The 11,601-nt window shown below is 44.0% G+C and overlaps 1 protein-coding gene across 1 annotated transcript in view; it reads right to left on the reverse strand.

The window, feature by feature from the left end:
• The window catches only part of LARP4B (La ribonucleoprotein 4B), a 58,026-nt gene extending 52,570 nt beyond the window's left edge, over nt 1-5,456 (reverse strand). Inside the window, exon 1 of the mRNA XM_083466869.1 lies at nt 4,683-5,456. The gene's annotated coding sequence lies outside the window, so the exon portion shown is untranslated. The remainder of the gene's footprint in view (nt 1-4,682) is intronic.
• Between the last annotated feature and the right edge of the window lie 6,145 nt (nt 5,457-11,601).

The raw sequence follows: 11,601 nt of genomic DNA on the forward strand, positions 1-11,601 counted from the left end.
TACTCTGCATTTTTCACTTAACAAATTAACCCCAATAGGCATAATGTAAATTTTAGGTGATGTCTTATATTTCTAAATGGTGTGCTGTCATATTGCTTCCTTTCCTTTTCCAGTCAGTTTCTCATGTTCAATTACAAGTTGCTTGATCAGAGAGTTGTGGGTATAGGTTTCTCAAAATTTAATCGAATTCAACCAACAGTAGCCACCAGGGTGTTCCATGTCCGCTCAGGCAAGTGCAAGGGGCCAAACCCTCAACAGATGCATTATTTAGGCAATATGGTATGGTATCCTATGATTCATTTCAAGCTTCACCGTAACTTGGAGTTGGATGGCTTTCAGTGACAGAGGAGTGGACCCATGTCTCAGATCTGTTTATTCACTGGGCTAGAAACATGGGAGTCTATGCAACTGAGGCTACTGTTCCAGGTTATAAGTACCCACCTGGCAACCAATCATATCCATATGAGTTGGAAGGGACCTTGGAAGTCATTTACTCTAACCCTTTCCTAGCGGAGGACAGCCACAAGGGAAGCAAACCCAGCCAGATGGGCAGGGTATAAATCATAAATTCTATTCTAAACCCTTCTGTTCTGTACATTTCCTACACATGGGCTGGTTTTACAACCCTGAAACAAAAATCCTGTATGATAGGCTAATATTTCTGAAAAGTGCAGAATGAGAAAAAAGGAAAGCACTTTCCCCCTAATTACCTATGAGTTTATGGCATAGGAAGGAGTCAGACTTTACTGCTTTGTAACTATATGCGAACTATATGGGGTTAGGGCAAAGGGTCGTGTCCAAGTCAAGTCAAACTAAGAGGTGTCCTACTGAAATTAGCAGACATAATTTGAGACACATTAATTCCAATTACTCAGCTGAACACAACTCAAGAGTAGAGTTCTCCATGATATTGTAGCGTTGGTATCATTGTCCCCTTAGAAAACTCTTGTCTTTAAAGTAACTAAGGAAGTACAATGTATATGAAGGATTAGACAATACTTTATGTAAGTAATACATACTTCTCTTCCTTAAGTCTCATTGTAATTCTGTCATGCATCATAATCTTATTCTCAGAAGGGGAAAAAACTTGAGAAAAGAGATATAGAACTCACAAATTTTATGAAAAGGTACAGTAAGTATGCATACATCAGAAATGATTTTCTATTCTTAAATGGTGTATCTACTTTTTTACAAAACTAGGGCTCAAAACTTTCTAAGGAAAGTACACCCTGTGAAGTAATATTTCATATCAAGCAGTGTTCTGGTGACTCATTTAAAGGGAAATTCCACTCTGCACATGTTCAAAGGTAATTTTGTTCATGGTTTGAATATTACAGAGCTGAGCCCTGCCACAGAAAAGTATTGCCACAATGCTGCTCTCAATCTGGAGTACACAATACAGTGGTGCCTCGCAAGACGAAATTAATCCGTTCCGCGAGTCTCTTCGTCTAGCGGTTTTTTCGTCTTGCGAAGCAACCCTATTATCGGCTTAGCGCTATTATCGGTTTAGCGGCTATTATCGGTTTAGCGGCTATTAAAGGCTTAGCGGATTAGCGGCTAAAAGGCTATTAGCGGCTTAGAAAAAGGGGGGGAAGCGGGGAAAAATCGGAACACTCGCAAGACGTTTTCGTCTTGCAAAGCAAGCCCATAGGGAAAATCGTCTTGCGAAGCAGCTCAAAAACGGAAAACCCTTTCGTCTAGCAGGTTTTCCGTCTTGCAAGGCATTCGTCTTGTGGGGCACCACTGTATTATGTTGCTTCTGGCACATTATACTGGCATCAGCACAACAGCAATCTTCATCCTGACCATTCTCTCACTTAAACTACCCAAAAGAAATATGCATCAAAATGCTTTATCTGTGGCAGGGGCTCGGACCTGATGATCTTCAGGGTCCTGGCCACTAACAACCATCCAGCTTGAAGATAGTGAAGCCTGAAAGATGACAATAAAAGGGTACCATACCATATCCATATTGCCTAATGTGTCTTAATGGTGTGGCCCTTAACAGCCATATTTTCCCAGCATTTTGGTGTTTGCATGAATATAAACACAAATTAAACCAAAAGATTGTCAACTGATTTTGTTTTTTTAAGAGGGGGGTGCAACAAATGAGATCTGTCCACGCTTCAGCACAAGTGTTTACTGCTTAAGTCCAACAGTTAGATAGCTTATCAGCTTTATTTGAGAGAGTGGGGATGATGATGATAATAATAATGATAATAATGATAATAATAATAATAATAATAATAGATAAGCTGATGTTTTACATTAAACTGAAGGGTTGGTTTTTTTTTGGCAAAGATACCCAGAAAGCCTCTAGGTTCCACTAAAAAGTTTGAAGAGAGCACCAGCCATGGAGACACAAGGAAGAGACAAGTAAGAATTGTATTGAAGTGGTTTGCAAATGTCTTTGAAATGATGCTACATGTAGTTTCCCTTCTCTGAACAGACTAAAGGCTTTTAGTACAAATTTGTTTAGTCTTCTGATGAAGTCCAACAAAACCAGACCATATGAGCCACAAACCAAGAACTAAAATATTCAGGCTTCACCTTCTGTATCTCAAGGTTGCCAAAATTCAATCTCGCTGTCCCTGCAGCTTTGGTCCTGAACCAAAATTCTGGCCTTGTGATAGAAGGATCTATTTCATAAACTTTCACAATTGATAGAAAGCAGAGAATTTGTTGGACAGGCTAAATCCAGCCTGAGTGGCACTTAAATCAAAGGGACATATGTAAAGTCATTATTAATTTGTCCCAGATTTCATTGAGAACAAAATGAAACCAACTTAGTCTGGATCCACCCCATGATGCAAATGCAGCATGTTTACACCAAAACAGGAAATCCTTTACATACCTTGGGAAAAATCTAGTTTACTCTCTATCAGCCACATTCAACATACCGTATTTTTCGCTCTATAAGACGCACCAGACCACAAGACGCACCTAGTTTTTGGAGGAGGAAAACAAGAAAAAAATATATTCTGAATCTCAGAAGCCAGAACAGCAAGAGGGATCGCTGCACAGTGAAAGCAGCAATCCCTTTTGCTGTTCTGGCTTCTGGGATAGCTGTGCAGCCTGCATTCGCTCCATAAGACGCACACACATTCCCCCTTACTTTTTAGGAGGGAAAAAGTGAGTCTTATAGAGCAAAAAATACAGTACTACCTACTCTCATATTTGCAAGATAGATTGTGATTGCAACCATGCTACTGTCCAAAAAGCATTTTAACAAAGTACTCTGTTAGTACATCTATACACAAAAGCTGAAGTCACAGCTCCCAAGAACCTCAAAGGAGTAACCAGTTGACTAGGCATTTGCATAAAGTTTACTTTCAGCAAATGTCTGTAGATCATAGAAGAGAAACAAGTAGCCCATCAATACCTGGAAGACCACAACTCCCATTAATCCAAGTCACCATTGCCAATGATCAGGGATGAGAGTTGTGGCAGGCCACAGGTTTCTTGATCACAGTGGTCAATGTTATTAGGCAAAACTGTTATTAAAATGAATAGCATCCAGCAACGCAGACCTAAGTTGCCACCTGAAATGGCTAAATTAGAGAAACTAGAGTGAAACCAGAAATGGCGTAACAGGAAACCTATCAGAGTGGCTATTAAATGGCTCTGTTACTACAGCTCTTATAGAGTACACAGTATCCTCAGCAGCAAAAGGCTGAGCTGGTTGTGCAGTGATGAAAGTTGGCAGGAATGGAGCAGTTATGAAGTATCATCATAACACAAGAGTTCCAAAAACTCATTTCACTCTTAGGTTAGGATAAATAGCACAAAAAGTATGACACTTCCAAGAAAAAGAAAAGCAGCAGCAGCAGCAGCACACAATCGCAGTGAGTACACGGAACTGACATATTTCCTCAGTCCATCAGGAAGGCTCAGACTCCCACCTCCTCAGCTACTGAACTTCAGACCCAGACGATCTCACACCATGTTTTCAAATGCAGAGCTACAGAGAGCCAACCATTTAGACACAAGACCCCCCTAGACCTCCGCGTTCAACTGAACTGCAGCAAACTCACTGCCTGCTTTAAAGTTCGGCAAAAGTCGCCAAATGATCAAAATCACGGCCCGGAGACGCTGAGAAAGCAGTAGAAAGCCACCCTCCTGTCACACTTAAATCATACCCATTGCAAGTATGGAAGAAGGGCGTGTGTGTTTGAATTCCTAACTTTAGATAAGGGTGTGAGTCAAGGAGGACTATGGCGGTGGGGGTTTGGGGGGAGCTTGAGGAAACGAAGCGAGGGGGAGCTTTGGCTTGCCGCTTGGGGCGGGTCCCCAATGGGGGTGGGGTGTCCTCCGTTTTCGGCCAGCCGGGGATCAACTTAAAAGGGCGATCTCTCCCTCCTTCTCCCCCTCCCCCACCAAATCCGAGGGTGTAGGAGGGAGAAGGAAACGAAACGAAACACGTGAAGATGCCGCCGCCGCCGCCGGGCCCAGCGCTTCCCTCCCGGCGACCAGGCCGAAGCCGACGCAGTGCGGAGCTCCCCGTAGGAGCAAGGCCACGAAACCGGGGCCAGTTCCCTGCAGCGGCCAGCCCCGCCCCCCACCGCGAGCGGCCTCGGGTGAGAAAATGGCGGCGGCTCGGGGCGGTGACGGGAGGAAGCGGCGGCGGCGGCGGCGGCCCTGCTGCTGCCACTTGACTGCTGCTGAACGCGGCCTCCACTCACCTGTCAAGCCAACAGCCAGCAAGGCCCCGGCGGGCCGGGAGGGATCGCGCTCGGAGGCCGGCCTGAGGGATCCTTCGCTGCCGCCGCCGCTGCTGCTTCTCCTCTCGGCCTCCGTCTTCGTCTCCCGCCGCCGCCTCCTTCTCGTTCTTCCGCCGCCGCCGCCGCTGCCGAATCCCAGGAAGGGGTGAGAGAGAGAAAGAGAAAGACGGAGAGAGAGGGCGGCGGGGGGCGGCAGCGGGGCCCAGGCGGGGGAGGAGGAGGAGGAGTGGCGGCGGCGGCGGCGGGGAGGAGGAGCGACAAGCGGAGAGGGAAGGGCGCGGAGAGGCGGGAGGAGGAAGAGAGAGCGGCGGCGGCGGCGGCGGGTGTCCGGGCCCCGGGGCTTCTGGGCGCCAAGAAGCAGCGGAGACAATTCGCTCGCATATGAGAGGGAGAGACAGAGAGAGAGAGAGAGACGGAGCGCGAGGGAAAGAGAGAGAGAGAGCGCCAGGGAGACCCACGAGCCCCGCTTCCGGCTCCGGGCGGAAGTCCCTCCCCCGGCGGCGGAAGATATTGGTCGACGCCTGGAGACTCGCCCCCTCTCCCCCCTCCCCGAAAAACGCCTCGCGCACTATCTCCTCCCCTCCGCTCAGGCGAAAGAGAGAGGCTGTGGGAAGGGGGAGGGAGGGAGAGAGGGAGGGAGGGGTGGAAATAGGCCGGTAACCTTCTTCGCGTGTGATTGGCCCGGAGGCAGGGACGGCGCGCGGGGCGCGGCGTGACGTGAAGCGAGCCGCGCGGAGAGTGAGCGGGTGACGTCAGTGCCCCTTTCATGAGTTGAGAGCGAAGGTGGGGGTCGGGAGGAGGAATTCGCAGAAGGCTCTAGTAGCGGTTAGCACATTCTCTCTCTCTCTCTCTGGGAGCTGTTCCATTTACGGCCGCTGATGCAGGAAGGTTGTCCTCCGTGCGGCTTCCGTAGGAAAGGGTGGTTTGAAAGGGCCGGCGTTGGGCCCGCGCAAATAAATAAGTTCGGTCACACATTTCCCTCGGTTTAAATAATTTTAAATAATTATTTAAAAAAGAGCGATGAACAACAGCAGCTCTCCCTTTCTAGGACTCTACCGTAGCCCCTTTAGTAACGACTAGAAAAAGAAAAGGGGCCTAGTTAGTCCTAGTTTGGAAGCAGATTGCTCCCCCCCCCCAGCATAACTATGAGCAGGAAAGACTAGGCCCAATTTCTAGAGAAGGCGGTGATTTGCTGCTCTCTCCGATTTTAAATGGTTTATGCTGTCATACTGCACTGCAGTGTTAAGGAGCCTGTTGCTGGACACCCCTCAGCCCCAGGGAACATAGGGGCAGTGAGAGTTGTAGACTGGCCATGTCCTGAGAGAAAGCCTCCTAAAACCTTAATCCAAGTTAGTATCTTGCCTTTAGGTTTGGATTGATTTTTATGTATGTGCTGGTGTTGTTGTTTTTCACTGCGTTTATATTTTATAATAGTTTTCATGTAGGGTTTCTACTGTTTTTTAAATTCATGGGAAGTGATTCATAAACTAATTAAATAATAAACTTTTAAAATAGATTAGCTTTTTGAGAAATCAACAAGATTTGTTATTGTTGCAATATACACTTATTGACCAAACTGCGGGAGGCAGTGGAAGACAGGAGTGCCTGGCGTGCTCTGGTCCATGGGGTCACGAAGAGTCGGACACGACTAAACGACTAAACAACAACACAGTTACAGTGGTGCCCCGCAAGACGAATGCCTCGCAAGACGAAAAATTCGCTAGACGAAAGAGTTTTCCGTTTTTTGAGTTGTTCCGCAAGACGAATTTCCCTATGGCCTTGCTTTGCAAGACGTCTTGCGAGTTCTTGCGAGTTTGTTTCCTTTTTCTTAAAGCTGCTAAGCCGTTAATAGCCGCTAAGCCGCTAATAGCCGTGCTTCGCAAGACGAAAAAACCGCAAGACGAAGAGACTCGCGGAACGGATTAATTTCGTCTTGCGAGGCACCACTGTATTGACTTGCATGAAAGAGTTAACCCAAGCACTGAGCTTAAATTCCCATTGAGAAGGGTTCAACAGGCTCCCAGGAGCCTTTGCCTCTTCCTCCCTTTCCCTTCTCTCTCTGCCTTCCCAGAAGGAGGGAGTCATGCAGATGGCTCCCTGCTGAAGGAAAACCATGTCAGCAAAATAAGAGATGTTTACAGCTTGCAGACTGCATGATTATTCTGTAAGGAAATCAAGTTCTTTTGTTTTCTTAAGTTGTTTGGAACCTTTCCTTCTTTATTCTACTATCAACAATTGTTTGCTGTAACTCCTGAAACTCTGTGAGTACAATCTTCACTTACTTGCAAAGCTAAGTGTCTCTGATTTATTCTAGCCTAAGTTTTGTTTTGGGGAAGGTGGTTATGGGTAGATGTAAGTCTAATCAAGTTTTAATGTGCTTTGAGCAATCGTCATTGTGCCAACTCTGCTATGAGATAGTAAGAATCTCTCTTCCAAGTGTCTCGTACCATTTTCACACTTACAATTTTAAAAAAAATTATACTGAGGTATTATAATTTTCCAAGATAAATTTAGTGTTTTCTAATTAATACAGGTGTATGTCCTTAAAATTGCAATGCTACAGATTAGATTAAATTATCTCTCTGGAAATTGTTACAAATTAAACTGTGTACTGTTGGCACCGTTTGCCCTAAAATGTGATGGAACTAAGAATATTGGGTTGAAAGGTTCCAAAGCAATATGAGATGCTATACAACCTACTAAAGAATAACTTGTTTATGGTATGGCCATATGAATAAAGAGGCTGTTTTTAAATTTTATTTTTTTGTCTGTCTTCCATAATTGTAGTTAAATTCCAAAGTAATAATAGAAAAGCCAAACTCAATGAAATAGTAGGTTCCTCTGCTGCTGCCACCACCCTGCAAAATAAGCAGACTAGTTCAGCCATACAAGAAATGTTAAAGAATAAGTTATCCCTACAAATGTTTTACTAGCCCTAACCTGAAGTGAAAGGAAAAAAGTCAGGTTTTGGTTAAATGTTTCTCCTTTACTCACTTGGAAGAGAAAATTACTAACCCACTAACCAAGAATATGCCAAGATTAAGTTTGCTAGCGTTGCCTAATTAGTCACAATATAAGACAGAAGGATTTTATTCATTCACTCTTGAGAAACCTTTGTACACAAAGGTCAAGATGCTGTTAGTAATGACCCTTTTATGAGGAAAGCCTTCACGACCTTCTTTCCTTTTTTGCCCTGTCATTGAAGCAGTGGCGCCTGGAGGAAACAGGGAGTTGGCAACAGCTATTAAAGTCTATTCTGAGAAAAACAGCTTGGATGGAGTTACAGTTTATGTTAACAAGCATGTGTAATTTATTTCTATATTTGTGTAGCATTTCCCTTAAGCATTCAAAGTTTTTCACCGTGAGCAACCCTCCCAACAATCCTGTAAATTAGGCTACTGTGCTATCGCCATGTTATCCGCAGGAAAGATGGGGAAGAGAAATGAAGACCACCCAGCATTTCCATGGCATTTGCTACAAACTGGAGACATCTTGTTTGCAGCTTACATTCTTGACAAATGTTTCAGCTGTTCACTTTGGACAGCATTCAGAGAACAGTGCAACCAGTTCAGCACGCCAATGGAGCATTGGTTTATATTTCTAAAGCAGCGCCTTCCTGTGCCCCATGCCAAATCATGACTGAAAATAGGGAGATTTTTAATATCAGTTTTTTATATGGCCCAGAGTGGGTAGAGTCTACTGATGTGGGGGTGGGGTCCAAACTCTTCCTGGGCGCACTCAACTCCTTGGGTATGGCAGCTAGTATGACAAAAACAGAAACTGCCAAGAAAAGTGCTTAGACTATTAAAGGGCCTATCTTTATGACAGTCAAGATGTATGTGCCTTAGAGGGGTGCAGTGCACCTCTATGTACTCTGCACTCAGGAAGTATTTCTGGAGACAGATTTTACCCATACTGAATGGTCCCCAGCAGCAAGGCATTACTCTGTAAGAGTTAAAAGCAGAAAACACTTACACAGGATGCCTTTGTGGGTGTTATAGAGGCCTTAGCTCAGTGGTAGAGCATCTGTCTTGCAAGCAGAAGGCCTCAGCATCTTGAGGTAGGGTTGGGAGAGACTCCTGCCTGAACATCTGGAGAGCTGCTGCCAGTCAGTGTAGACATTCCTGAGCTAGATGGACCCAATGGTCTGACTCAATATAAGGCAGCTTCCTGTGGTTCTGGGTAGGGAGATAAACATGCTGCCTGCATCTGATGCCATACACACATGCTTGTTCCTCTTTGTGTGACTCTACTTCTTACCTGCATGGCCCCACTAATGGGGCTTTCCCAAGTAGGTGTGCAGAGGGTTCTGCTTTCTTGGTCTTGCTAGAATTCCCCAGGATTCTTTGGGAGGGTGCTTTAAATATAGGGTCTGTATGCAACCTAGTTCTTTATAAATTTTCTTCCATCTAAATTTTATTTATTTATTTATTTATTTATTTGCTTTTCAGTAATGTTCTGAACATTCTCACATAAATAATGACATAATGATTTTGAAATGTGCCTTGCAAAGTGCCATCATCATATTTGTGGTGAATGTAATGACTTGAGTTCTTTCAGATTAGTTGTTTTCAAAAAAACATAGTTCATTGTTCCACTGACCTTTCACCTTTTCTCCTTATCCTCTCCTCCTTTGCCACTACCCTACTGGAAGCATTATCTGTTGTGGCCTACAAGCTTTCCTGTTGGATGCAGCTGAAATCGCAAACCTCTCTGACCACCCTCAATTTAATCAGAAGAATATACAGTTTCCTATTTTAGCTTTATATCAAATATCCTCCAGTGACTCACTCAGAAGTGCTGACGTTTATAACAGCAAATGTGTACTAGGAAGGAAGGCCCATTCAAGTGCAGAGATAATGGAAGCTGTCCCTCCCCACTTTGCTTTTTCCTGTAGCCTGTAGATTGTGTCAACATAGAGCAGTGGCACACTTCAAACTAGAAATGTTGACATGATTTGAGGAAATAGAGCCAGCAATGGTACTCCTTTATTTATTTATTTTTGGGAAATTTTCACCCTCCTTTTCTCTGTGGGATCATCGAAGTGGCTTACAAACAACTGTAAAACAAAATAGAACATACATAAAAGGACAAATTAATATGAAAAACAAAAAAAGGAAACAATGTGTAAAGAAAACTGTATCACGAGCAGCAGATCAAATCATGAACAAGTCAACAGCAAAATAGCTGTTGGAAATGTTGACTCTTAACTGCCTCGTGAAAAACAACCAACAATGGAGCAAGGCGGATTTCCCCTGGGAAGGAACTTCCATAAGATTAGTGTCTCTCCAGAAAAGGCCCTGTGTTTCATACATAACCCACCAAACAAAACAGTGGTGGTGCAGATAGACAGCAGGGCCTAGACATTAATCTCAGATCTCAAATGTTTTTGTATGGCATCCCACTCCCAGGCCATTCATGACTTTAAAGGTTGAAAAATGGGCCTTTGAATTCAGCCCAGGGATAAAAGGGTAGGTTGTGAAGACGACATAATAGGAGAATAGTGTAAATCACACCATATGATCCGATCTGCAGGCTTAAGTTAGAACTCTGGTGGACACAATCTGAAGCAAAATAAATTTATGGACTGTCTCCAAAGGCAGACATAGGAAGAGCACTTTCCAGCTAATTTCCAGCTAATGTATTTTCTTATGCTTCTGTGTATATTTTCTCCAAGCTGTCTCCATCCATTTTAAAACGTGACACTCAAAAATGGACAAATATTAGTGGTCTGACTTACTCTTTGTATATTTAAACATGGTTGTTTCCCAGCCATGCATAAAGTAGGATCAGGAGGTCTGATTTTTGAAGCAAAAAGACTGTGCAGTTGGGGTATTAAATCCTTCCCTGCCCGTGATCCTTCCCTTCCAGTCTTTCCCCCCCATAAGATTTTCTCTCCAGTACCAGAAGTGAGCTTGGCTTATTTATTTTTAGCATTTAGATATGATGGGCTATTAGCAATGTCCTCTGAGCAGTTCATAAATTTAGAAACAATAAAATATAGCTACAGTCCCAAACTAAAACAACACATATGAAAACAAACCAGCACAGAAATAAGTAGAAAACCCTTCTGGGTGGGAGGTCTGGTTTCCTTCTGATCATCTGCCGCCTCCTCCTTTTCCTCCTGTCTAAATCACAGGGCCTGCTCTTGCTCATCCGCTGTAGGGAAGTCAGATGATTATTCCTCACTGCCTGCCAGCCAACTTCTAGCTTTTATTAATTTGAGTGCTCTACCCAGCCCTTGTTCAGGTCCTGGCACTGCATGCCAGGCATAGTTGGTTTCCCTGGTCTAGCAGAGGACATCCATGTGCCCAAATGCATCTGCTACATGTGGATTTAGATGCCTCCACATCTGAGCACCACTGAACTGGCTACACACAACTTTTGATCCAGGCATCCCTGGTTGGGACAGTAAATTGTATGTAGCTAGCTATCAGTGTCTTCCTAAGTAATATCTGCCTTGTACTATATGTGGAGCAACGATGCTTTGATTCATTCTTCTTAAGAAAAAAGTTTCCCAGACCATAATCCCATCTCACAGACATTGCTGTTGCATTTTTTAAATATTCAAACAAATACTAGCTCAGTTTCAGAGGTTGGGTCCCACCTAGGGAAGCATAACTTTTCTTCCAGTTGTGTTATGTAACATGACTTTAGCAGTACATTTTCCCCCTTGAGGTTTAGTAAATAAATTTGAGCACAGGACCAAGCTTGCATGTGAGGATAGGTATAGGGAAGAAATTCAGTTCAGTTTGCATATAAAGTAGATCTTTCCAAAACACTATACAAACAAAAACATAGCCATTGTTGGAAATTCTCACTTCTCCGAATTTAGAATTCAGTTCCCCAGCGAATTAATGTGTACAAAAGTGTATCTACT

This window comes from Podarcis liolepis, assembly GCF_965112155.1.
Source record: "Podarcis liolepis genome assembly, chromosome: 12".
Classification (NCBI taxonomy): domain Eukaryota; kingdom Metazoa; phylum Chordata; class Lepidosauria; order Squamata; family Lacertidae; genus Podarcis; species Podarcis liolepis.